Source organism: Triticum aestivum, chromosome 7B (assembly GCF_018294505.1).
Source record: "Triticum aestivum cultivar Chinese Spring chromosome 7B, IWGSC CS RefSeq v2.1, whole genome shotgun sequence".
Classification (NCBI taxonomy): domain Eukaryota; kingdom Viridiplantae; phylum Streptophyta; class Magnoliopsida; order Poales; family Poaceae; genus Triticum; species Triticum aestivum.
In genome coordinates this window covers 400,112,784-400,130,501 of record NC_057813.1, presented here as the reverse complement: position 1 = coordinate 400,130,501, position 17,718 = coordinate 400,112,784, and positions in this window count along the sequence as shown.

Here is a 17,718-nt window from a genome sequence, read left to right as displayed (position 1 = left end):
ATCGACGAGGAGCTAGCGCAGCTGGGGATGGAGGACTTTGGGTATCCCTTCGACGAGAATCTCCAACCCAGCGCCAAGCTCAGCCTATTCTTCAAGGGCGTGGCGACGGCACTCCAGCGGCTCCGGGAGAGGATCCCAAAGCAGCTGGCCGACGAGTCACGCAGAATCTGCGCCGGAGATCTCCAGAAGGTGCTGATGAAGGTGGCCTTCCGCAATCCAGGCCTCAGCTTCACCAACGTCCTCAAGTCCTTGCCGCCAGACGCCAATCGGGACGCACTCAAGGCCCTTGTCGCACCCATTGTGGACAAGGTGAGCGAGATCAAGAGGGTTGAGGGCGATCGCGTAGACTAGGCCGCCCATTTCTTCTTTTCCCTTGTCGCTGCTAATCATGTTATGAAAACAGTTTGTTAGAGCTGCGACAAGTTATCTTGTAATATAACTTTATTTCTGTTATCAATTGCTATGTTATTTCCTCTACTAGATTCCTTCCTTTGTATGTTTTTACCCTACGCTTCTAGGGAACTTGTCGGCGCAGGCACCCGAGCCGCGAGCGCTTAGTGCGGAACGTCAACAGCCTGCTGGCGGCGCTGCTTCCGACAAGAAACCTTGTCGCGACTAGATGCAGCACACTTAAGTTGTTGAGCGGACTCGAAAAAAAGTAAGGGCGCAACTAGCCATGAGTTGGTTCCTCCGCGCACAGGTTTTCCATACAAAGCAGGGTCGTTCGAGGAAGATAACTCAAAAATTTAAAAATTGATTGCTCAAACTTTGGCAACTTAGCTTTTCTGTCGTTTGCTTCCCGGCAAGGCAAAACTTTGCTTGAATGATGCCTGGTCCATACCACAATCTTCTCCTTCCCCCCAGCAAACTTGTGTGCGAGGGAACCTTCTTTTCCTTTGTTGAAAAAAAAAAGAAGAGAAAATAATGATATGGAGCCTTCGGCTCGTTATTGCTTACCGGATGTAGGTGCTGCACAAAGTGTCAGATAACGCATGCAAGAAAGAAACTAATGCATGAAATGGACAAGTTGTGTGGGGCACATGGGGTTCTATTTATGCACGGGATCTGCACCCGGCTTTGTACAAAGGATTACATGCAACAGCGGCAAGACTTGTACAAAAGGTGGTTGCCGGAACGGGTTCCGGCAACCGCGCCCTACGGGAAAAACTTACGAAGATGTTCTATGTTCCAGGAGTTGCTCACCGGAATGCCATCTTCAGTCTCAAGGCGGACAGCGCCGGGCCTTGTGACTCGTTTCACCCGATAAGGGCCTTCCCACTTCGGCGTCAACTTGTTGGAATTCTTGGCGGACTGAACGCGCCAAAGAACAAGGTCGCCTTCCTCGAAGCTTCTGGCCTTAACTTTGCGGGTATGGTAGCGGCGCAAAGCTTGCTGGTATCGAGCAGCTCGTACAGCAGCCTGAAGACGATCTTCCTCAAGGAGCAGCGCATCGTCTTGTCGCAGCTGTTCTTGCTCAAGCTCATCATAAGCGAGCACTCGAGGTGATCCGTATACGAGTTCCGTGGGGAGAACTGCCTCTGCTCCATAGACTAGAGCGAAAGGCGTCTGGCCAGTGGCTCGATTTGGCGTCGTTCTGATCGACCAAAGAACCACCGGCAGCTCCTCGATCCAGTTTCTTCCGCACTTGCGCAGCCTGTCGAAAGTTCTGGTCTTGAGCCCGCGCAGCACTTCAGCATTTGCCCTGTCTGCTTGACCGTTGCTTCTCGGATGAGCAACAGAAGCGAAGTAGACCTTGGCGCCAAGGTCTTGGACGTGCTGCATGAAAGTGCGGCTCGTGAATTGCGTGCCGTTGTCGGTGATGATCCTGTTAGGGATCCCGAAACGGCAAATAATTGACCTGAAGAACTTGACTGCTGACTGTGCTGTCACCTTCCTCACTGGCTGCACTTCCGGCCACTTTGTGAACTTGTCAATTGCGATGTACAAGTACTCAAAGCCCTCGACAGCTCGGGGGAAAGGGCCGAGGATATTGAGCCCCCAGACCGAAAATGGCCAGGATAAAGGGATCGTCTGGAGAACTTGAGCTGGCTGGTGTATCTGTTTGGAGTGGAACTGGCACGCTTCACACTTGGTTACTTGTGCAGTTGCATCCTAGAGGGCTGTCGGCCAAAAGAAACCTTGCCGGAAAGCTTTGCCGGCAAGTGCTCTTGCGCCAATGTGGTGGCCACATATGCCTCCATGTATCTCTGCCAACAGCTTTTGTCCATCTTCCCGGCAAATACACTTCAATTTCACACTGTTGAGTCTTCTTCTGTACAGTATGCTATCGACAAACTGGTACATACTTGACTGTCGGGCTACTTTTTCCGCTTCTTCTTACTCTTCGGGAAGTTCTCCCGTCTGAAGGAAATGGACAATCTGCTGTGCCCATGCTGGAGCTTGTGGCTCGACAATAAGGACTAAAGGCACATCTGCTGCTGCGGGAACATCCGCTTCTACGGCAAGGACTTGCGGCCCTGCCGGAGCTTGATGTTCCCCGTCAAGCTTGCCGGAGCAAAACTTGTTGGGAGCGTCTGCTTCAACGGAACAAACCATAAGGCTTGCCGGAGCAGACTGCCCCTCAGCATCCTTGGTGTTGATCTTGGGGACTTTCTTGGCGGCGGCTTCGGGGAGCTCTGCCGGAAAGTAGTCACCAGAAACCAACTTCCTCTTCTTGCTTTGTCCATTTGATGGTGTTACGGATGGTTGAGTCAACTTGAGCACAAAGATCCCTGGTTCCACAGGTAACTTTAGTGCGGCGCACTTTGACAGGCCATCAGCAATGTCATTCTGAGCTCTTGGGATATGCTCCATCTGTAGGCCGTCAAAGTGCTCTTCTACCTTCCTCACTTCATCAACATATGCTTCCATCAATGGACTCTCGTAGTTCTTGTTCACTTGGCGGACGACAAGCTGTGAGTCACCCCTGACAATGAGCTTCTTGATCCCAAGGTCTGTTGCAATTCTGAGACCGGCAAGCAATCCTTCATACTCTGCAGTATTGTTGGTTGCTTGCTCCTTGGGAAAGTGCATCTGGACTACGTACTTGAGGTGCTCTCCGGTGGGCGCGACAAGCAGCACGCCCGCACTGGTGCCTTGCAGCGAGAAGGCACCATCAAAGTACATCAGCCAGTCTTTGCTTGCCTCTTTGACGGGGATGCTCGTCTCTGGAATTTCTTCATCTGGTGTTGGCGTCCATTCTGCTATGAACTCTGCCAATGCTCTGCTTTGGATAGTTGAAGTGCTCTCAAACTTGAGGCCAAAGCTTGACAATTCCAGCGCCCACTCGACAATCCTGCCTGTCGCTTCTGGATTTTGCAGTATCCTCTTCAGCGGAAAGCGAGTGACGACTGTGATCTCATGTGGTTGGAAGTAATGGCGCAGCTTTCTCGAGGCCATGAGGAGGCCGAAAAGCAACTTCTGCACACCAGAGTACCTTGATCTAGCCCCCTGTAGAAGGGAACTGACAAAGTAAACTGGACGCTGCACCATTCTCTTCTGCATCTTATCATGCTCCTGCACAGATCCATCTCTGTCGGGACCAGAGCTTGTCGGCGAAGCCCCCTGCTTGTCGCTGGATGCATCTGCCGTGGTTGCTGGCTCATCATCTGCCTCCCTCTCTGCCACTAACGCAGCACTAACCACTTGATTGGTTGCCGCTATATACAGCAGCAACTTCTCTTGCAGCTTAGGTGCGACAAGTGTTGGAGTGGAGGACAGGTATCTCTTCAAGTCCTGCAGCGCAGCCTCCGCCTCCGGAGTCCATTTTATTGGACCTGCCTTTTTCAAAAAATTTAAAAATGGCAGGGCGCGCTCAGCAGATCTAGAGATAAACCTGCTGAGAGCAGCCACGCAACCGGCAATCCTCCGTACATCCTTGACGCGCTTTGGTGCTTCGATCTGCTCAATGGCCTTGATCTTGTCGGGATTGGCTTCAATTCCCCGCTGAGACACGAAGAACCCGAGAAGCTTGCCGGAAGGGACTCCAAACACGCACTTCTCGGGGTTAAGCTTGAGGTTGATCTTGCGCAGATTTGCAAATGTCTCGTCTAAATCTTGAATCAGGGTCGCCCTGTTCTTGCTCTTGACCATTATGTCATCCATGTAGGCTTCCACATTTCTGTGCATCTCCGGCTCAAAAGCGTGGTGGACTACCCTTGCGAATGTTGAACCAGCATTCTTCAAACCGAAAGGCATCTGTACGAAGCAGTAGTGCCACACGGGGTGATAAATGCGGTTTTCTCTTCATCCTCTTCTGCCATGAAGATCTGATGGTATCCTGAGTATGCGTCAAGAAATGAAAGCAAATCACATCCGGCTGTGGAGTCAACAATCCGGTCAATGCGAGGCAAGGGAAATGGGTCTTTGGGACAAGCTTTATTAACATCAGTGAAGTCAATACAAAGCCTCCATTTCCCGTTAGCCTTGCGCACGACAACAGGATTGGCCAACAACGTGGGATGGAGCACTCCTCTGACAAGGCCTGCTGCTTCCAACTTCTTGATTTCTTCTGCGATGAATTCTTGGCGCTCCACTGCCTGTTTCCTGACTTTCTGCTTGACGGGCCACGCATGAGGACAGACGGCAAGGTGGTGCTCAATTACTTTCCTGGGAACACCGAGGATATCAGACGGTTGCCACACAAACACGTCGACATTCGCCCGCAGGAAAGCAACGAGCGCGCTTTCCTATTTGGGGTCAAGAGTGGCGCCGATGGTGAAGGTACCACCAGTGCCGTCCTCCTTGGCGGACACCTTCTTGGTCTCAGGTGGCGCTGCCATTGCCTTCTTACACTTTCCTGTGGAGCTCGATGGTGCGTCCTCGACGGTAGCGCAGCACTCCGAAGAGGTGCGCTTGCCAGAGTGGGCATCAAAGCTCTTGCCGGACTTGGTCTTCTTCTTCCCCCCGGGAGCTTCAGCGGCAAGTGTCTTGCGTTCTGCTGCGGCTGCTGCTTCCTGGTAGATCTTGTCGGCACAGATAAGAGCATCCTTCTTGTCGCCAGGGACAGAGATGACACTTATCGGGCCTGGCATTTTCAGTACGTTGTACGCATAGTGAGAGGCTGCCATGAACTTGGCGAGTGCCGGACGGCCAAGGATTCCATTGTAAGGTAATGGAAAGTCAGCAACATCAAATGTGACCCTCTCAGTCCTGAAGTTCAGCTCGCTGCCAAATGTTACCGGCAACGTGATCTTTCCCTTCGGCTTGCTCCTTCCCGGGTTGATTCCTTTAAATGTACCAGTCTCTTCGAGCTCGCTGTCAGGGATCTGGAGTTTCTAGAGCACCGCGGAGGAGATCAAGTTCAAGCCGGCCCCGCCATCAACTAGCATCTTAGTGACCTTGAGGTTGCGGATTGTTGGTGACACCAACATCGGTAAGCACCCGACCGCAGTTATGCGATCAGGGTGGTCCTCAATATCAAAGATGATAGACGTGCTGGACCATTTCAGAGGCTTGCGTGACTCGACAGGTGGTTCTGCTGCATTAACTTGCCGCACCCAGTGCTTGAGCTGACGGTGCGAGGTATGCAGAGAAGCACCACCGTCAACGCACAGGACCTCTGTGGCTTTCTGGAACTCCTGCTCATCAGTCTCCTCATCATCCATGTCTTCATTGTCGTCGTCATCTTCATCCTTGTCGCGGCCGCGAGGAGGTCTGTCTCCTTGCCGCTGCTTGGCCTTGCCGCGGCGTCCTCCTCGGCCGGGACGTTTCTTGTCGGATCCCCCAGCACCTTCCTGGGCCTTCTCCTTGTCGCGCCGCTCGTATTCAGCTTTCTGTTGCTCAACAAGCTGCTCGACTTTCTTGGAGCTCTGGAGATCATGGCCCTTGGTGCGGTGGATCTTGCAATAATGCTTGTTGGTGCCGTCCTGCTTGTCGGCGACCGCCACCTCCGCGGCAACCTCCTTGCCAGAGTCACCAGCTTTGGCTTTCTTGGCGCCACCACCGTTGCCGGACTGCTCAACAACTAGCACCTCTTTGCCTTTCCTCCTCCTGTTGTTCCGCCGCTGGTTTTTCCTTGCCAGGGCAGCATCTTCACTGTCAGATCCTCCCGCTCCTACATTCTCTTCGGGGAGTCTGCTCCCTTCCTCAGCACGTGCACACTTGTCGGCCAGTGCATATAACTCACTGACGTCCCTGATCTTGCACATCGCCATTTCCTCCCGCATCCTGCGGTTTCGCACATTCTGATGGAACGCGCTAATCACCGTGGCAGGGTGGACGTCTGGGATGTTGTGCTGCACACTGCTGAATCTCTGAATGTACTTGCGCAGGGGCTCTCCTTCCTTCTGGGCGAGCAGATGAAGATCACTCTCCTGGCCATGAGGCTTGTGTCCGCCTGTGAAGGCGCCGACAAACTGATGGCACAGATCAGCCTAAGAGGATATGGAGTTGTCCGGCAAGTGCATGAGCCAGGATCTGACGTTGGGCTTGAGTACCAGCGGGAAGTAGTTGGCAAGGATCTTGTCGTCCCGTCCCCCGGCAGCCTGCACCGCAATGGTGTAGATGCTGAGGAACTCCGACGGTACGTCTGGCTTGAAGTTCTTCGTGCTGGGCCACTGGACTTGCCGCAGCTCATGAGTGAACGCAGGGCAACCTACCGCGTACGGCAGATCGCCTGGTTCCCCTGGCGCATGCATTTCAACAGAGGGCCCAGCGCGCTTGTCGGATTGACGTCGCGCTTCTCTTTGGCGCTCGATGCGAGTTCGAGCGTCTTCTTGTTGTCGATCATGAAGAACTTGGCGCTGATCGCGATGAGCTCGTGGATCCGACGATGCGGTGGAGTCGCTATCGAGGTGGATCCGGCAAGTCGGCGATCTTGGCCTTCGGGGTGGTGATTGCATGGTAGTTGCACCTCCACCCGTTTCGTCGCCACCGGCTCACGCCCGGCAACCCTGCCGCGGCGGCGACGCGCTCGGCCGCCATGGAGTGTCGCCGTTGGCGTAGCCGATGAGACTCTGAATGGTGGCCCTCCATTCGTCGATCTTGTCTGACGTCGGAGGGTAATCTAGGAGCAGTTGAGCTCGCGCCAAAGCTTCTGCTGGAGTGCTGGGTGGCAGTGGCGGACGGCGCGAGGAGCGGGACGTGCTCGGACTTCTAAAGATGTTAGAAGGAGCAGTATCCTGTCCAGGCGACCGTGCCCCGCTCGTGCCAGCACGCTGGCGTGCATGCTGGTCTTGAGCGCCCCGAGATCCACCAGCTTGGTCTTGGCCTATCATGCGTATGGCACTACGAGTGCCATGACGCTGTTGGTCTTGCGCCTCCTGAGAGTGGCGCGGAACATGTACAGTCGCCGAGGTTTGTGCAGCCTTGTCCTTGGACCTACCAGCATCATAAGCTTCCTCGTCGATGTCCATTCTTCCGCCGGCGTCCATTCCACCACCCGTTTGCTCCAACGGTGGTGGAAGTGATGTGGACGGAGCGGCTGCCGCCGAAGTCTTCTTCTTCGATGGCATGTTGATGAAGGGAATGAAGATCTAACTCGTGTGAACGCCGGATCAGGTTCACACAATCTCGACGCCCCCTACCTGGCGCGCCAAAGATGTCGGGGAAACTGATCCACGAACACCTATGGGGCCGGCGGACCGAGCCCCTTTCGGTTCGGCGGGGGGCGGAGATCACACGAAGAGCAGATCGAGGCGAAGCACACGAGCAGTTTACCCAGCTTCGGAGCTCTCCGGAGAGATAACACTCCTACTGCTGCTTGTTTGATTATCTTGTGTTCTTGCTCCAGAGAGAGAGCATAGTGTTTTTCTGGGTTCCGAACCAGTCGAACCTCCCCTACGTTGCGCATGGGCCTCCTTTTATACGCTAAAGGGGTCACCGACAGGTGGCAACGCAGAGAAGGGTACAAATGTAAAAAGTGAGGTGGTTGGTACAGTTACTTGTATAGTGCATCCTACCTAACCCTGACGGCAGGGGACAAGGGCATTAAATGCCCGTCTGAGTCGCCCAAACAGTGCAGAAAAGGACCGTTAGGGGCGCCACCGTTCGCCACGATGGCGATCTTGTCAGCTTCGCATGCCACTGCGCACCGCTGGCTGCACAGCTTCCCGCCACGCACGCCTGGAGAGGCCCCCAGAGCGACACGTTGGTGGATGCGCTGGAGCGTGGGCACAGAGTGGCCGCCTACCGCGGCAAGCGCCTTGCCGCTGCTGTTATCTTGTCGGGTCCGGAAGCTTGTCGCTCACCGGGCCTCGAGGTACCTTGGTTGGTCTTCCCGGCAAGCTCCTCTTGCCGGGGCCTTGTTGCCTTGCCGGAGCGGGTGGCGCGTTGCGGCAAGTTCCTTGGAGTGCCTTGGTTGGCCTTCCCGGCAAGCTCCTCTTGCCGGGGCCTTGTCTCCTGAGCTTAAATACTTTGTTCTTGAATGGCTCCAAGGGAACCACGGAGGATCTTGGCGTTCGCCCGGCAAGCCTTGCGGCGGGGTGCTGCAACTGCCCGTGCACAAGTTCGGGGTACTAGGGTACCCTTATTCTAGTACACCGACATTCTGGCAGTGATGACGAGTACCACGGAGGCAATGATGCTGAGTCTGATGAAGACTCCGATGATTACCGAGTTGTTTGTCATCGCCGTAATGATCCTTTTGTTGCTTCAGGCAGTGGTACCGCGAATGCAGATATGGGCAGCGGTCCAGCTGATGATGACACCACACATCTGGATGATGCAACTGTCAAAGCTCATGAGAACACATGACCAGACGTTGAAGACACGCCTGTCCGCCCTGTCGATGAGAACCTTAATGAGTCTTAGATCATGCTCACTGGCACCTCTCACGCAGCATCAGCCGGATTAGGTGATGGAGGGCTTAGCCAGCAAGGTATGACAGACACGCAAGCTGAGGCGGCCACTGAATCTTCTATCAAGCGGTGTGGTTCTCAGCTTCTGAAAAAATTGGCTTACAAGAGGCGCAAGAAACGGAGGCTACCATCACCCCCCGTCTAGCTTCACCAACTGTGCCGCTCTGTCCAACTTCACCAGTTGTGCCCCTAGCCCATAGCAAAGGCCATCTTCACCAAATGCACTGTCAGTAGCTGAAATAAATTTAGCTGTGAAGAAAGTTGTGTTCCAGGAGCTTGGTATACGTGTGGCTGAAAAGGGAACTAGTGTCGCCCTCCCTCTATCCACCATGCGGAAGGAGGCCCCACGCAAGTGAATGATTTTTCCATGGTCTTTTTTATTAATGTTGTGCCTGATACAACATGGTAAATCTAGTTGTTTGAGTATGGTTGTTTGGGTAATTACATGCTGATAATTAACTTGCTCATATTTCCCTTGCAGGGCACCTGACAAACAATCTGCTGCTGCTAAGGATTCAGATATTTCACCAGTAAAAATGTATTCACATTCTTACTTCCGTTTATGTTCAGTAGTTCTTTTCTGTTTTTCTATACTATTTTCATGTGCGCTAAAACTATAGTTATGTTTTACACCTACCAACACGCTGGTTATTTTGTTCTTTTTGTCTGATAACTTATTTTTTGATGAACATTGATAACTCAAATATGCCCCCGTGATAATTTAGAGTTACCATTCCATCTTAGTAACTGTTTGTGCTTGTGACATTTGTTTTTTTTCATGCAGTGCACCTATGAAACAAGTTGCTGCTGCTAAGGGTTCACCAAGTGTATCAGGAAAAAGGTGTTTACATACCTTTCATATCATTTAATAACTTTATATTTCTAGTCCTTGATAACTTTGTATTTTTTTCCCTAGGTGTTAGTTACACCTGAAGTATGTGACATCTTTTTTTGTTTGTAACATGTGCACCCATATTTCAGTCGTTCAAAAGATAAATCCGCTATGAAAAAGGTTCCATTCGCGACCAAATCCTCTCCACGACTAAGGGCAACATTTTTGCAGACAACATCATCGGAGACAACAGAAGTTATCCATGTTGATGAATCTCCCACGATGATGTCTCTGTCTGATAAAGCAGTAGGCAGCAGCAGCTAGCAAGGGCACATCTGATGCTATTGCGGCGACATCAATTGGTGTTTCTGATGACCCTGTAGATCAGCTCACTGTAGTAGCAACTATTACTGCTATTGTTGAAGATATCGCCAGCACGGCTGAGGCTGTTGAATGTGAAAATGAAGTCGTTGCCAATGTAGGGCATGATGAGGGTGAAGGTATTTCTGTCTCCCATTGCCTTTTTTCCTTATATGTAATGATGATTTTATGTTGACGATGTGTTAAATCTTTTTCCGCTGTAGCCGTTCTTATCATTGAAGTAGTTGTGGGAGGTACCCGAGTCAATATGCCTATTAATACAGCTACAGCTGGAGGTCAAGAGAATGATGCCCAGAATCCTGCGGCCACAGCTTGGTAACTTCACTTTCTTCTGTTTGATAACTTATCTGTTTAAGCCATGATAACTCAAGTTAATGTTCTGACATTAACAAATACAATATCCACTTCATGTTTGCCTGATGCATTTTTTCCATTTTTGTGTGTTACTTTTGGTGTTTCTTGCAGTAGCTGACCCTGTGTTGGAGTCGAGCACCCCTGGAGCTGGAGAATACGATGGTAATTTTACGCCACCCAGCTGCTCTCTTGGGCTTGATGCCATCTTTGGTGTGAGTCCACAAGTGCCACCATCTACTGAAGCAACTCCAACGGCTCAAGTTGCACCAGCATTGGCTCAAGTTCCACCTGTAGCACCAGAAGCATCAGCGACGGCACCATCGGCTCAAGTTCCACCTGCAGCACCAGAAGCATCGGCGGCGGCGCCATTGGCTCAAGTTCCACCTTCAGCACCAGAAGCATCGGCGGTGGCGCCATCTGCTCAAGTACCACCTACAGCACCAAACGCACATGCGGCAGAGGGATTGGATCAAGTTCCACCTGCAGCAGCAGAAGCATGTGCGGCGGCGCCATCGGCTCAAGTACCACCTGCAGCACCAGCTACTGGCCCTCACGCCGTTCTAGGGCTTACAGCTCCTGTTGCTGCTGGCTCCAAGGGCAAGACAGTGGTGAAAGTTATCAATGCGCAACTGGTTGCTTGGGCTCCGCCACCCAACTCTGGTAAGTGAAGACCTTGCATCTTTGCTTTCTGCAACGAGAGTGATGGATTGACATATGTCAGTGTACATCTTATGTTTGTGGTTTGGTGCGCTCCCTTTATTTATTTGTTTGGAATTAGCTATGCGTTCGTGTGTATGGATGATTGTAATACTACTTCTATGCTTTTGTGTGATGTAAATGAACATATGTGCTCTCAGTACCCGGAATATATATTTCTGTTGTGTTCCCTACAATATTTTGTACGACGCTAGCGTAGATGATAACTCCAACCTCTTTCCCCCTGCTAACTTTTGTCAGTTTTGAAAGCTGATGTTATCTGTTACTAGCTTTTATCCGTTACTAACTTTAGTAAGCGTGTGATACATACATCTCCTATCATTGCCTATTTATTTTCCTTAATTTGTTGTCATGCTTACAAAACATTACTACACTAGTAGCTGCAAGTGTGTACTCTTATTCATCTGAAATTTGTTATTATTCCCTCATTTTTAATTACCCTGATAAGTCTATTTGACACTACGTACATTAGTAACTCAAATGTTCAAACCCTGATAATTTATGAACCATTGACACGATAACTCCAACCACATATATATTCTTTACCAATTCTGTGCTATACAATTCTTTTTGGTCTTCTTTTTAATACATGTTTTGATGTTATCACACATGTTCCTCATTATGCACCAATGCTATCTATTTTGTTCTTTAAAAAGCCCATACCAGTGTGCTGGTAATCCACATTCACATCACCTACTATTTTCTATACTGTGGTCCTAATAACTTATTGTATATTGTCTCAATTTTTAATACTTGTTTCTTTTCAATATATTATCTTGTTTATCACTACTATTCATTTCCTCGTCGCTCTTTCTTTATTTATATAACACGAGAAGGTGGTCATGTGCAAGTGTATGATGCCGAGATTGATGATGATGATGAGGTTCTCATGTGGTGGGAAGAATTTGAACATGACAATCCAGCATTAAAAGGGAAATCTAATTATCAAATAGGTGATTTTTTCCTGCTCCATGAACGTTGCAACCCCTTTCATAAACCCCTTTATTGTTTTTCAACTATGGACCACCACTTGATAATTAAAACCTGTGGCAGTTGATAAGTTATGACCCACCACTTGATAATTCTTTGACCCTTTTGCTGATAACTCATTTTTTCAATGTTTTTTTTGACCTTTTGCTTTACTCATGTCCTTGTTACATTAAACATCTTACTTATGTTTTTTTTCTGTTTTTACCAGACAACCCTCAAAGTCCAACATTTGTTACACCAGAGTTGCCACCTCGCACAGAGCACTTAGTACGCAGTTCAACCCCTAAATCCTTTATTCGGAAAGTTAGGGTCACCCACCCGTCCAAATACCTGCTCCCGCCTTTTGCCACCCTCACATAGACAGAGGAGGAACAGTTTGTTTACAATGAAGTTATCAAGCATACTACTTATTCTAACTCTAAGATTAAAGAGTATGTTTCCATCCTTTTCTCATTTTTTAAACATAAATCATTATTTGTGTGCCATTTTTTGAAATGTATTTTTTAAATCTATTTTTTGTATTTGTATTGTTAGGGTCACCAACATTGATGGTAGGTGGGTCACCCTCGGTGAGCTTGCCAATTGTGTGAAGGGAATTGAGCAACTATCAACCAGCATTGCTGAATTACATGTTCAAATTCTTCAGCGTAAGGAAACCCCAAATAGGCTCATCTTTCCTTGGGTGTTGTCTGTGTATCTGTTGATAGGAGACTTCACATCCAAGTATCCATTGAAGTATTTCCGACGGGATCAGTTTTACATTCTTAGTCACCAGGATCAGGTATGTTATGTTTGTTGGACCTGGTATGTTATGTTTTCTGGTTCTCGTAACTTTACAGTTAGTGTGTTGGTAACATCCTGTTAATAGCAGTACTCTTATTTTTTTAACCCTGACATTGTTTGTTCTCCATGTCATGATAAGCTCTTTCATGCACACCGGCAACTTTGACCTTTATGCCCTGATAATTTTCTTCTCGTTGCCTCCCATGTGAATTTCATGACCATTTGTTATCTTGGTAATTTTGTTTCTTTCTCTCCTTCCATGCTTACTGCCTTTTAATTTTTTGCAGCTGCTATTCCCTGCTTTGCAAAAGTTGGGCCTTGGTCCAAATGACGGGCATTGGTATGTGTTGTCACTAAATCTTAGGGCGAAGTGGTTCGAAGTTCTAGATTCATTGCATGAACAAGATAGTCCTTCTCTTCTCGAGCATGCGACAAGATACATGAACGCTATAAAGAAGGCTTGGTTGATAAATTAGAAGGACTCGCATAAGCAGATTCAGGACTATGAACTTGTGTAAATTGATGTGCTGAAACAGGATAATGGGTTAGTTGTGGATTATTCACTATCTTTTTAACACCCGACTATATGTTCTTATCCCTGTTTATTTACCCGGCCGCAAACTCCAATTAAACTGATTGTGCGTTGTTTTTTTCATCACAAATGTTTCAGCATTGATTGCGGATTTTTTGCCTGCACGTATCTTGAGGTGTGGGATGGCAAAAATGTTCCGGCCTTAACTCATGATCAAATTCCAGCTCTCCGGAAAATTTTGACATTGAGGTGGTTAGATCATGATCAAAACAAATGCAAGCAGTGGCGTTATCATCTGTTCAGCAGCGGGTGATGAGGTGATAATTTTTTTACGACAGTGTGATAACTTCTACCAAAATGTGTTGATAACTTTTTTGCATGAATTAGTCATGCCAATGTCATGGAGCAAAGTGTTGACATGATGTTTTACTATAGTATACACAGTCCAAAGTCACTGACCAGATGATAAATTCACTGCTGTCATTATAATTTGGATCACATTTTATTTGATAACTGCAATCATCTTCTGGTTGAAGACCGGGATTACTTGATTCTAATTTTTAGAAGTCCAAGCAGGTGTAATTTTTTGTTCATAAGTAATACAATGCAGTGTCGGTAGCCGTCCAAAAATGTAGATATAATTTTTTTGGATTTATAAATCCATGACAATTCCATCATACATTGCTGGTAACTGGCATAATAGGGTACTGATAGCTTGCATAAAATATAGATATACACTTTTTGCATTACAAAGCCACGATAAATCCATGATACAATGCTGATAACTTGAATGTTATGGGGCTTGTAGCTTGCACATTATGGTTAATGAAAAGAATGTAGCCACCATCTTCCCTTTTCATAGTGCCTTCTTTCATTTATCTTGCTAGGGGAGATTTGCATTTGCATTTGTCATGTTCCAGACTCCCGCAGACACCACATTTCCTTGTTGGCTTCGGTTTTGCAATCTCAAAACCTGACTGCTTCCTTTTTGACTTTGGCCACCCATTCGTTGTAGTCTTGGGAGGGTCTAGTATCAACTTTGTGTTTGAGGATGGAGCTGCATCAGGATGTGGGGGCTGGATGACAAAAGCATGATTGTTTTTGCTAGCATGTATCGTCACACGCACACTTTCTTGCTGCACATTAGTAGCACTTTCTTGTTGTGTGGCGGGGTTCTCCTGTCGCTGCACATTAGTGCACTTGTTTGCTATGTGGCTGGGTTAACCTGTTGTTTTGCATCGGGAGCGTGATGGTGCTGTATGACGGAGTTGTCTTCATTCACCCGCCCCACGGGTATCGAGCAGGGATCCGACTATCCTTGAAACGATCCTTTTGCTTCTTGCTTTTCCTTTCTTGCTTTTCTAAGTTGATTGTTCTTCAGGGTTTCAAGCTCCTCCTTGAAATTATACAGGTGTTTTCTTGCCAATCTGGTCCCGTCATCTGTTAGGCAAGCGTCTTTGGCTGATGCCTTAAATTCTTTAATAATTGACGTGTATCGCATGACGCTTTTCCCCTCCTCTGGCATCGACTTCTTAACTGTTGGCCGTTCGAAATCAGGTTGAATAAGATCCTCCTTTGGATCCCAGGTCCACCTCTTTAGGATGTACTTTTCAAGTATCTCGTATACCCCAATCTGGTCCATAACTCGTAGTACATGTGCGCACAATAGTCTGTCACGATCAAACTTGCATCAAGTACACGAGTATGTTTCCTCATCCATGTTTGCTTGAACATGGTAGTCCTTGTCTCCATATTTTGGTATTATCCCCCGCACTGAGCTGACCTTGAAAGTACCATCATCCAATGCGTCGCATTTGTAGGTTGATTTCACCTTCATCTCCACCTGGAATTTGCAAAAATAGGTTATGTGTGTACAGCCCCCGCACCTGCATCTCTAGCGGGTTCATTGAGTTGATTTCGGTTTCTTTGTACACTGTTTCCAACTGCTCTTTTGACATGCTAGCCATCACCTTATCATGTATCACAGTGTACTGTTGTGCGAATTCGACCAATGAGTTGTTTGGGTTGACATACTTCTTGAGCACAGATTTAAAACCCTCGCTTCTTGCCGTGGTCTGCAAGAACGGAAACAAATCGTGCATCTAGTATACCAGGACCCAACACTTCTTGTTCTCCCACAGCCATTGAAAATGTTCGTTGTCGGTCTGGCCATACGCTTCCATCATCACCCACCACTTGTGCTCAAACTCCTCAACTGCATTCATAACATAAACATGGTAACATCAAGTATTGAAGGATGGTAACATTGGTTCAAACATACTGGTAACTAGGAACACCACTGCTGTTGATAATTCTGTCACACATACTTGGCTACTTTAGTTCAAGCATCATGGTAAGTACTCTGCACACAGGGTGATTTTTTTTGTCCATGGCGAATACCACTGTGTGTGTAGTACAAGCAACATTTTTAACTAGCAACAAAAAGAGATTCCTATCAATCACCACTAGCTGGTGATTGAGAAGTTTTGTTGTAACTAGTGGGGTGAACAACAGAAATGCATTCAACAAACATGAACATGATATGGGTAGTACAGAAAAATAACTAATGTAGGTAATTCTGTTACAATCATCTAGTAACCTGTCACCTTATCACATGATAACTGTTGATATCATGCATGTAAACCCATTTCTTGTGTTTTAAGTTAGTGAGGGTGGGAAGTAAAATACCAATCAGGCTGTTGTCAACACAATCCTTGAATGCATTGTTTAGTGGCTCATCGTCAGCCATCAACTTCCCAAGCTTCTCCTGTGCTTTTTTCATTATATGCCAGCGGCAATTCTTGTGTACTATCCCGATGAACACCTCATCAATAGCGCTCCTCATTGCAAAACCTTGATTTGTTATTATGTTCTTTGGCGCAATTCCACCCATTGCATGCAAGAATGCATTAAACATCCACACAAAGTTTCCAGATAGTTCGTTTCGAACAAACCCAAAACCAAGCTAGATTGACTGCCCATGGTTATTAATGCCAATGAAGGGCGCACAGGGCATCTTGTACATGTTTGTCATGTATGTTGTGTCGAACGAGATGACATCATTGTATCTAGCATATGCCCTCCGCGACGCACCATCTATCCAGAACAAATTCTCCACTTTGTCCTCATCATCAAGCTTTATTCTCCAATAGAAATCTGGATCTTGTGCCTTCATATCTTGGAAGTATGAGATTGTGCTCCCCACATCAGCATGGCGGTACTCCATGCGGAATTTAGCTTGCTGGTTTGCGATGTCCTTTGTCGTGTATGGTACATCTTTAGGAGACCCATAGAACCATGACGTTAGTTACATCTGTCTTGCTATCTCTATGTTGCATCCGTGCAATATCTTCAAGAAGTCCTGCTCATCCTTTGGAATGTTCCTCTGTGATGATAGGAACTTTGTCAAGGACGGCTTTCTTATTAGAGGGTGGTTGTGGTCGCCGTTGAAGCGTTTGACTCTCCACCACGCACCCTTGTGGGTGATGTAGAGGTGGGACGGACATCCCGACCTCACAACCTTCCCTCTTTTCCTCTTATTCACGATGCCTTTTGGGTCCTACGCATACGTTGTCTCCTCCTTGTTTGATTTTGTCTTGCCATATTTCCCACAAACCAAGAGGACTCTGCTTACAGTATCGTCTTTAATAGCTTTTCTGTATTCCAGTCTCATTCCAAACCCATGTCTGAGTGCATATTGCTTGTAGTGATCATAAGCTTCCTCAAAAGTATCAAACTTCATTGTTTCATCAGGAGGCTTCGGTGTGGAGTATGCCTTGGTGTTTTTGTCTCCCTGTTCAGCATTCTCTCCTCCTGTTTCTGGACTCGTTGGATCGCTGACTGAATGATCAAAGAAGCTTTCTCTCCCCACTATGCTGCTAGTAGTCGGTTCTTTGCTTGTCTCTCGGACCATTGGGTTGCTTCTAGATGTAGCACCTGTAATGTTTTTGAAGTTGTTAATTTGTGTTGTATTTATGCACACAAAAAATAGTGGTAACTTGTAATCCAATTGCTTGGTAAAGTTTGCATGCATTAAGATGTTTTTGTAGCCAAAATGTGAAAGCATGTAGTTCCATTTGTAATACAGATTGCAATTATAATTCTTATGCAGTAAGAGTGGTAATTCTACCTAATTTCATGGTAACTTTTTTTGTGTGCATTAAGCTTGGTGATTGTGCACTGATTCATGGTGAATGTGGTACTTATAAATAACATAGGTGGTAGTTGCAATTCAAGTATCACGGTAACAAGTCTGTGTATAAAAATGTGGTAGCATGGTAAATGTTTTACCTTCGTCTGTTTTGTTGATGTTTGCAGAACCAAAGCTTGCC